This window comes from Passer montanus, unplaced genomic scaffold, assembly GCF_014805655.1.
Source record: "Passer montanus isolate IOZ18808 unplaced genomic scaffold, ASM1480565v1 scaffold29, whole genome shotgun sequence".
Lineage (NCBI taxonomy): Eukaryota > Metazoa > Chordata > Aves > Passeriformes > Passeridae > Passer > Passer montanus.
Window position 1 is genome coordinate 10300705 of NW_024367596.1, and position 10120 is coordinate 10310824.

The window sequence follows — 10120 nt, forward strand, 5'->3', positions numbered from 1 at the left end:
GGGGTGCAGCACAGCTGTGTGCCACTGAACCTGTGGAGTTAATGGAAAGCCATCAGCTTTGGGCTAGCTCAACTGGAAATTTTCACTTGTAGGCAAGCTGACCACTGTTCTCGTAGAATTCTATAACTCTTACTAAGTTTCATATTCCTTTTGCGACATCTCCTTTTGTTTTTTGGGTTTCATATTCCTTTTGTCACATCATAGGGATGCAATAATTTCTCTAGGGCCGTGAGGTGAATGCAGCTTTTCCTTCATCCTCTAAACTGCAGTGTTAGGAAGGAGCATCTTTGCTGCTGAAGCCTACTGTAGTACACCTGCAGACTAAATAACAATCTCTGCACAGCTTCAGGCTGGTCCATTGACCCAACACAAAGAAGTCTGCTTTTCCTTCAGAATGACCGGCTGTTTTCTCTGGTTTTCTACACAGGAAGAAGGAGTGTTACTTCATTTTATTAAAACCAGAAAGAAGGCTGTTGGCCACTTTGCTCAACATTCTCATCAGTACTGCCCATGAGGCTCTCTGGATTGGGTCAGCAATATTCCTCTGACGCAAGATTTTTCCAGGTAGTAATCTGAGAGCTACTGATGCTGTCTGAGCAATGTTATCCTGCAATTAGTCTGAAAAAAATGTTCTTTTCATGTATTTCTGTTTTGTCATTTAAGGATCCTAAACCCCACATCTTCCACAACTGTCTTTCAAGGAGGCAAAGACTACTTGCTGTGTACTGGAATGTGTCCTTTATATTTGATATTAACTAATGGGGACGAAATTGCTCTTGGCTCTTGATATTACTGAGTGTTCCCTTTGGGGTCTGGATTCCTTCCCAGCAAGTGGTAGCAGCCACCAGCAAAGGTGAGTTTGACATTGCTGCAAACTGTCCCTAAAGCAACCCATGCAACCGTGCCAGCACTAACTCCTTTTGTTCAGATTATTTATTGAAGGTGAACTCCTTGAGCATACAAAGCACAGAGTGTTTTTGTGAGTACAGAAAAAGACCCCAGAGATGTGATGGAGGAAACATTCTCAGGCTTAAAACCATGTCATAGGCTGCAGGCTGCTACCTCCAACTGCTTTTGGCTCCTTGGTTCCAGGCAAGGGGCAGCTTCCCTAGTTCTGAAGGAGCCTGTCATTTCCAGTAACTGTGGGAAGAATTACTGTTGTTTATGATTTAGAAGGGTGGAAGAGAGAACTGGGATACTTGGCCCTCTGTGCCTTGCTATTCCTAAGAGTAAAGTGTGGGTGACAATATTTTACCTTCTGCAGAGGGACATTTGCAAGCTAATGGACAGAAAGTGCTCAGGAACTCCCCACCTGGGCAATTGGGACATGTTAGTGATCTGCCCAACAGTTTTTAGAAGTGTCTTACCTAGACAACAATGAGCAACAAAGGGCATAAATAGTTTGTCTCTAAAGTGCTGGCTGCTCCCTGCATGCTGTGTGTCTGTGGGCAGTGCTGCTCTGGTGCTGGGAGCCTTCTCCTCCCTCTGTTCCAGGCTGCACAGAAGCTGCCTGCAAATCTGCTGGCAGAACTGCTTTTTTAGCCAAATGAGAGGGTTCCTGTGTTTCAGCATCACCATTAACTCAGAGGAAGTTTGGCTAATGAGCCACGGTGCCTGCAGGCTCCTGAAGGCCAACATGCTGCTGCAAGCCCCAGAATGGGACCGTGCCTGCCACCTCCAGCCTCTTGCCTGAATGCTGGCATTTTTTATGGCATTGCCATAATGCTCTCTGCTGGCTCTAGGCGCTCAGAACTCACTCTCTGTCATATCTGTTTCTCTGGATATTTATGCTGTAAGACTGGGAGCAGAATGCAGCCCTGAAGGCTTTCAGCAGTGTTAACTTGCCCTCATTGCTAGTGTATGAGAAACCTGCCACACTGTCTCTTCTTTGATATCTTCCCTGGGTTTGTGCTGCTGAGAGGCTTCTCTGATCTCTTCCACTAAATGACACAACCTAGAGCAAACTTAGCAGAAAAGGGTCTCTGAGTTTCAAAACCAGAGTAGTCTTTGGGAAAGGAATAACTTAGATCTTTGATGGTCCAAAAGGCCTGACAACCGGGGCATGCAGGAGAAACCCAGTTGTTCAAATAGTGGAAACATTAAGAGAAAAGTCTTAGTGTCAATCTTAGGTTAATTGGAAAATATTCAAAGGACTTTGTTTTGCTTAATTTTGAGGTTAGAACTTCCCTGGGGTTCTATGAAAAGAATGCAATTCTGGCAGCTCCTTTGAAATATGTAGGAGTGAGCTGCAAAGCAAAGAAGTTGTTAGAGGGGATGTCACCTCCTCCTGGCTGGCTGGACAGCTGGAAAATGAAGATGAGAATGTTATGCAATTGCTCTTGCTTCAAGAGCAGTCTGTGGTGTGACATAAGTGGATAGGTATGAAGACATCATTTTGAAAGCAGATCAGCCTGATACCCAACATCAAAGATGAAGTTTCCTAGCTCCAAGCTCTCTCTGAATGCACACATGGCCCATGGGAAGCACCAGGCACATCAGGTGTGTTGCGACTCCATTGGTCTGTCACAAACACCACTGGCAGCATTGGTGGTAAGATGTGCATTGCTCTGCAGTAAAATAACAGGTTTTTGGATTAACTGTATGCCCTTGTTAAGGCCACCCCTTTATCTTTTGTTTTCCTTTTTTGCTTAAACATAAGGTGCTTCAGGGCAGGGAGTGTCTTAGCTTAGAGTTTTAGGGTATTCTGTGGAATGGGAACCTGCCCATGGTACTGGGGACTCTTGGCACTGCTGGTTGTAACCTGTGGGCATGGGAGGGTGGGGGGACTCACCTGGCAAGTCTGGAGCCTGCCGAGCCAGTTCAGCTCAGGGAGTCACACAGGGGAGCCTCTGGGGCTCCATGCAGAGAGGGGGGGCAAGAGAGCAACCACCTTATCTGTCCTTCTCCCTGTGCCTTGTGCCAGCTTAATTCCAGCTGGGCACTCTGCTATACCATCTGCAGAAGGGCAGCACAAGTAGATGGAGACTTACTGTTATACTGGCTAAGAAGTTAGAGAGCAGCTCTTTAGCCAGGGAGAAGTTGGAGGAGCCTATTCAGACAGGAGGCAGATTCACTTTCCTAATCTTCTTTTGAAGAAGATGAAATTCTCCAGGACTGTGAGGCTCTTCCCCACTGAATTGCCTCAGAAGCTTTTCAAGCCTTGGGGAGCCTGAAGACTGGTAACCATGTTCAGGGTGCACTGTTAAAACGCATACCCAGATTGAAGACATTGGTGGTGTAGTGATGGAAGGAGAGCCCCAAAATAGGAAACAGTGCCTGGGAAGTGAGCACACCACCAGCCTGATCAGGACCTCCAGCAGACCTCTTGGATGAGAGACTCCTATGGGATTCTTACAAAGAGCAGAAGTGTTTCTCAACCCTTTTGGCCTTTGTGCCAGTTCTGCTGATTGAAAAATCACTTCTATTGATTGAAGAACTCTTCCTTCTAGCAGTTTAATCACAGAATAAGGAAAGTGGGTGTCAGGCCTCTCTTGGGTTTTTGTTTCTTCCCTGTTTTGAAGCCTGGAATGGGATGTTCTAGTTTGATCAACTCTGTAAGTCACACCACCAAAACCTGCATGGTTCCTCTCCTGCCAGAAGTGGGGACTTCTGTTCTACCCCTGAAAATGTACCCGGTCCTGGGCTGCAAAAATTCAGGGAAATAATCTGTCACTTCACTTGTGTTGAGCCTTCCCACCCAACCCCAAGGTAATGATGCAGGTTTTGTTTTCCTCCTGAATTTGTCTGGCTTGTTCAGGCTCCAAACTCTCACTTTTTGGTCAGCATTTTACCCATGGCTTTAAATGCACTGTAGTAAAAACACTTACCCTTACTGAGGGAACCAGACCGTACTTTTAGGCTATCATGAAGCTGTTCATCAACCTTTTCTCTTTGCTCCTGGAGTGCTTAGAAGGCTCTGGGAGCAGTCATTATTAGTGTTGTGTAATGGTCACAGTGCACTCCAAGAGTCAACAATATGTTGTAAAAAGGCCAAAAGCCAACACCCGTGTGGACTGGCCCCTTCTGACCAATAAAAAAGTAACCTCTGGAGAATTTAACATCATACGGACTGCTGTTACCATTGCTTTCTCCTGTGTCATCATCAATCAGCTTTCAACTTAGGTTAAAATGCAATTGAAGACAGCATAAAATATAGAAGAGAAAATTCTGGAGGAAAAACCCCAACCTTAAACTTTATCTATAATTATAGACTGGGCATTGTATTAGACTGATTACAATTTTATGTTAATAGAGAGTAGTATCCCTTCTTTAGAAAGGTAACTAATTAAATGGAATCTAATGGAATAAATTGTCATGTTATAGCTAATAAAAGCATAGCTGGATTTTTTTTTAATGTATTTCAACTTCAAAGTGTGCAGGGTTTGAACTTCTAGCTGTGTTGTTACCTGTTTCTTTTGTTAATGCTGGTTAGACTGATTACAATTCTATGTTAATAAAGAGTAATATCCCTTCTTTAGAAAGGTAACTAATTCAATGGAATCTAATGGAATAAATTGTCATCTTATAGCTAATAAAAGCATAGTTGGATTTTTTTTTAATGTATTTCAACTTTGAAGTGTCCAGGGTTTGAACTTCTAGCTTTGTTGTTACCTGTTTCTTTTGTTAATGCTGAAGTAGATGAGCTGCTTGGGAAGTCTGGATGATCCAAGACAACACAGTGGTAAGGTGTTCCTACCCTATGATCCAGAGGGAATCAAAATCAATGTAAGCTGCAGTTTTAGCCAGAGCTTGGAGTGAAAACTTCCATTACATAAATGTCCATAACCAGTTTTTCAAAAGATGCAAAAGCAAGACATGAGTCAAAGCTAAGCACGATTTCTGTGCCTTGGAAATGAATGGCCTGCAGGGAGCCCTGCTAGGAACTGTTTACCATATGGAAGTTACTATGGCCTTATCTTTGTGTTCCTACACCTGTGGTCAGGAACCAGTCCAGCTGTTCTAGTGCAGCTGTGCTGAGCTGCTCTTTGCCTGAAACCTGGGTGAGTTCAACTTGTGTTCATCCCCGCGTGCTGAACGGGGCGGTGTGTGCTCCTCCCAGCCTCCATGCCTTCTTTGGTCCCTTGCTAAATGCAAGCTGAGGCCCCCTATGCCTTGGTTTATCTGGGTATGCACAAAAGCATAAATGACTATGAGACCTGAAAGGGTAGTGGGAAGATGAATGGTTAAACTAGTGTTCTGGTTTTCCTGGTTGTTTTCTCTTGTTTAAATGAAATCTGGATTTGTCTAGATTTGGATCTGAAGTTTAATATTAGAGTTGCCGAAAGTAGCATACAGGTTTGGATGATGCTCTGGACAAACTTCCAGAGGTCCAGGCATACTTAGAAGACTTATAAATTTGTATTTCTGTTGCCTGAGTCTTTACAAACTCTTGAATAACCTTCACCAGTGTATTCAACCTTTCTGAACTTGGAGAACAGCTCTAGTCTCCTACGAGCTGAGTGGTGCAGGTTGAGATTCAGCTAATATTTGTTGAAGAGTAGGAGTTCTTTAGAGGCATGAGAGGCTTAGCTAATATTTGCAGAACACTTTGAGGTCTTGGGATAGATACTGTTACCAAAGGGTGAAGTGGTATTCACATGTTCTGTCATGTCTGTGTTGTTTACAAATAGAATAGAATGATGTTTTGAAGGTCAGGGACCTTGAGAACAATAGTGGGTTTGAAGCACTCATTTATTTTTACCAAGTTCAGATGCCTGGCATACACTAGCATTTCATTTATATAAAGGATCTGATCAAACATTTTGGTTGTTTAGAGGAGTTGTTTTGCTTGTTTTCAGGCTGTTGAAATGTCAGATGGCGAAAACAAGAAAGAGCTCCAGATGGAGCAGCTGGAAGAGAAACACGATAGAGATAGCAATGGGAAAGCTTCAGAGTCACACTTGACTGGGAGTCCCGTGTTTGGGATTGGGAGTCCCCACCTGTGGCTTCCAAACCCACTCTGTGCAAGCCCTTGTGCAAAGCAGCATCCCATGAGGAAGTTCTTCATTATTATGGTAAGCAAAGCCAGTAACAGTTTGGTTTTTGGGGTTTTTTTCACTGTTCATTAGTCCATCCATGCTGGGAATTGTTTGGGAGCTGCAATCTCATCTGGAATACTCAGCTTTTATACAGCCAAGAAAATCATAAGCACTCTGCTTTAATGACCCCAAATTCGAATTGGAGTTTCATGACTTACATTAATAGGGTGAATAAATGCCCAGTAGTTTGATCTCATTCACTGGCATTCACGCTCTCATTTGCACCGGCAGATCAATCTCTCTCTTCCGAACTTCTAGTGAGCACACAGACTAAATCTGTGTTTGAGTAATGTTGGAAGATGGGTGATATAATAAATGCTGTAAAACCCTGGTTATAGATGGAGAAGTAAAAGCTGGTAAAAAAATCTGTCTAATCAGACAGCTCATTTAGCATAAAAAATTTGTCTAACTTCCTCTAGTCCACGGCCAGCTTTCTTGAAGACAAAGGGAGGCGTAATTTGTACTGGCAAAGCTAACCCTGATTTAAAATCAGAGTAAACATTTGGCACAAATTGCAGCTTTTGTTTGTTTACACTTGAAGCTGTGCTAGTCACTGAGGGCTGGAGTTACAGCAAATTCCTAACGTATGCTGCCATCTAATTTGTAATATTGGTGGTGGCTTATTCCCTAATGTTTTGGAAGCAGAGTACAGTACAGGAGACTGAAATTACCTTGCAGTTACCAACTGAAACAGCTTCTTTAATGGTGGTGATTGTAATATGGGAATGTACAAGGATGGCATTAAGATGTGCTTGGTCAATCACTATGTTTATTGTGTCAAACAATTATTTTAAGGACTCAATTCTAAGTGCTTTAAACTCTTTCTACCTTCACTGAGACAGAAGCTGCTGAGCACCTTGTGTGGCTGTGTCCTTAGTTTCTGTGCCAGGTCAAGGCATGGGCAGAGAGGCTTTCAGAAAGGAAAAGTGTTACATTGAAAGCCACTAATCTGTGACACAGTGTGAATGTGATCTTTAGTTCTGTCTTGGAGACTGCTCTTCCAAAACACCACCTCAGAAGAGCCATATTTATCAGCAGAGATATTCATATGTTATTATGGAATAAGAAATTATATAGACTTATTAGAAGGTTGATTGATATATAATAATGTGCCCTATATTTGGAACTGTTTTTTTAATAAATTATTCTAATCTTGGTAGATTTAATTAGTCATTTAGTAAATACATTTCACCTAATTAGTTAATTAACAAGACACCCTTAAGACACCTTTCTTATAAACAATTTTTGAAAAAAACAATAACACACAGTAAGAAAACACTACCTACAGGTTGTTTATTATAATAAACCATTATTGTTTATCTTTAACTCCCTAAAGCCTCTCGAGCCAATTCTAGGAAAACTTTTCTAGTTTTCTCACTCTCTAACCAAGCTATCACATCCACATCAATAAGCTGCTATCCATGACCTATTGTACCCATAAGACAGAGTGGGGGTGGAAAAAATTATCCCTGAATTTGACATTTCAGAACATGGGATGTATAGAGGCATGGAGGGATCAGTGCTGCCTAATTAACGTCTCTTTGTTGCTGTGCCATAGCCTGTACTGTGCTGTAAGCACACACTCTAACAGGCAAGTTCTCTGTGCCTAGGTTTGGATCTTACCAATTCAGGCTTGCCACATACTCTCAAAAACTAGTCTGGAGCTTTCAGCCACATAATACTCTGTCTATGTGAGTCAAACAACAGGAATGTATGAAATCAGACATATACGCACACTCATAACTGAGCTTTCATTGTAGAGGTTGGTATTCAGTTGGTTAAAACCCCAAGTGTAATGATTATGTGGGAAAGTCATTATTTACTGGCTTTGAATCCAACGGTGGGAGGCAGATCAGAGGTGCTTTGGTGAAAAGGTATAGACAGTAACTTGCAGAACTGAGTCCTACTTGCTGAGTAGAAAAAATATCTGACGTTGTTAATTATAGTCCTTTCTGTCTTGTTCCTTTGCTTTGCATTTCTCTGTGGAAGGCAACTTTATCTCCTCTGAGGAAGACATCAATACAGTCAAATTAGGGCTGTGCAGGAGGAATGTTAGGGAGGGTGGAATAATCTAAAATGCCCCTCATTCTTGTGTTTTGCTATTGACACAAAGAGACACTAATATTGAAGCATGTTGGATTTCTAGGTAGAGGAACACGTGAGCTCTGAGGCCTTCACACACCTTTTATATCTCAGGAGAGACAAACAGTAGCTCCAAGCTTTTTTCCCCTCTCCAGCTCTGCCTTCTGTGTCAGCTGTCAATAGTAATGCTTCATGAAGAATCAGCCAGATATTTTTTTTCTTTGTTTTTTTTTTCCTCATTTAACATTGCTCTAAATTAAATGTAGTTACAGGAAACCTACTGAAATGACACACATGCACTAAGGAATCCAAGTGGGGTAGAAACATCCAACAGATGCCTGTAATAACCTGTGAGGCTTTCTGCACTTCCACCACAGGTTCTCTCATAATAACTCAAGATCTTTGAGATGGCTTTGGTAATTTTTAATACTTTATTTTTGGTGACTGAAATATTGCTTGCTCAGATCTAATTGAACTTTCTCTGTCATAAATTCTATGACTGAATGTCAGTGAGGATGTCATGGCTGCCTTGTTGCCATCTACATGAAACATGTGGAGACCCAGATAATTTTTTTAAAAAATTGGTTTTATTTATTTTAGTCAGATAGAAGATAGGATAGCTGAGTAATTTTTTTGGCTGCTATGGAGCACAGGATGTGAAGGAAACTACTGTTAATGACTTTCTATGAAGGCACCACCTACACATTTATCATTGAACTGATGACCTGGAAATCAAGCTGAAGCAGTTATATTTTAGCCATGTTCTTTTATTGCCAGGTTTACTTTACTATTCTTTTGCAGCATTCCCTGACTTTAGCCAAGAGAGTTTGACCAAGCCATGGAAGGTCTGTGCTGTCAAGAGTACAGAGAAAACTACTCCAGCACCTGGGATTTGACTGAAAGGTCATGAAGGTTCTTGTGGCGTTGGGCTGTGGTGATGGTGTGGGTGATGTGTTGCTGGCAAGAAGCCTTGTCCAGGCTGGAAGAGGTGCAGCAGAGTGGTGCACATGAGCTTTGTGCACACAGGACAGGGGCCCAAACCCCTGGACTGTGCTGGCCTCAGTGCTGGCCTTGCTTCACGTGTAGCTAGTATTTGGCCTAGCTCATCTAGAGGCACGTGTATATTTAGAATGCAGACCTATTTCTAATTATAATCTTTCTGAAGTGATTGCTAGATAAGTCAATTATCTCACTCCTCTTAGAATGGTAACTATTAATTACTTGAGTTATAGGCACAGAGCAAAGATGATCAAAGCAGATGATGCAATGGGATACTGAGATCCACAGGGCGGCTTAACACTGATGATGTCTGTTCACTGTTTCTGAAATTCTTTGAAGATGGGTGATATGTAATGTTTCTAATTGATTATATTAGCAAGAGTGTTATCTGGAGGGTACTTGATGGGGATTCAGGATATCTCACCCTGTTTCTTTATAATTTATTGGCCAACTGAGTAAGTTAATTCTTCTTCCTGTGCCTTAGTTATCCCACTATTAAAAAGCAGTTAATCACCTATAAAACTGAGATAATTATACTGTCCTTTCTGAAAGGTGTTCAGACATTTATTGATTACAAATTCTGGATGCATTTTTGAAGCTATTACCATTTTCTTCATTTGGGTAATAACATTCAAGATCAGTGAATCTGATTTGTTCAGAGCAGGCAAGGGGAGATGGGAACTTCAATCATTATTGGTTTCACTTTAAAGTTCTCTGCTCTTTCTTTAAAGGAAACAATAAAAGTTGATGCCAGAGCTCTTCTTTTTGCTGCAACTTGGTGCTTCTCTGCAGTGCCTATTTCTAGTTAAGAGAATCCTAGCATTTGGCAAATGACAACTCTTCAGTCTAATAGGTGGCACAGCGCTCTTGTCTGGGAGTGTAAATGTTCTGAACTTAAGAATCTTTGCAGGTGGCACCCTCAATTTAGCAGTGACAAGAATAACATCTATTGCCATTCCTGACAATTCTAACTTCCCACAATGCCATTTGAAAATGTAGAA

The 10120-nt window shown here is 41.8% G+C and overlaps 1 long non-coding RNA gene across 1 annotated transcript; it reads left to right on the top strand.

Moving 5' to 3' along the window:
* The first annotated feature begins 427 nt into the window (after nt 1-427).
* Nucleotides 428-9475, top strand: LOC120504271. Its single transcript, XR_005627982.1, has 4 exons — nt 428-564; nt 664-853; nt 5799-6014; nt 8922-9475. It is a non-coding gene; the product is annotated as an uncharacterized LOC120504271 (long non-coding RNA).
* The last annotated feature ends 645 nt before the right edge of the window (nt 9476-10120 follow it).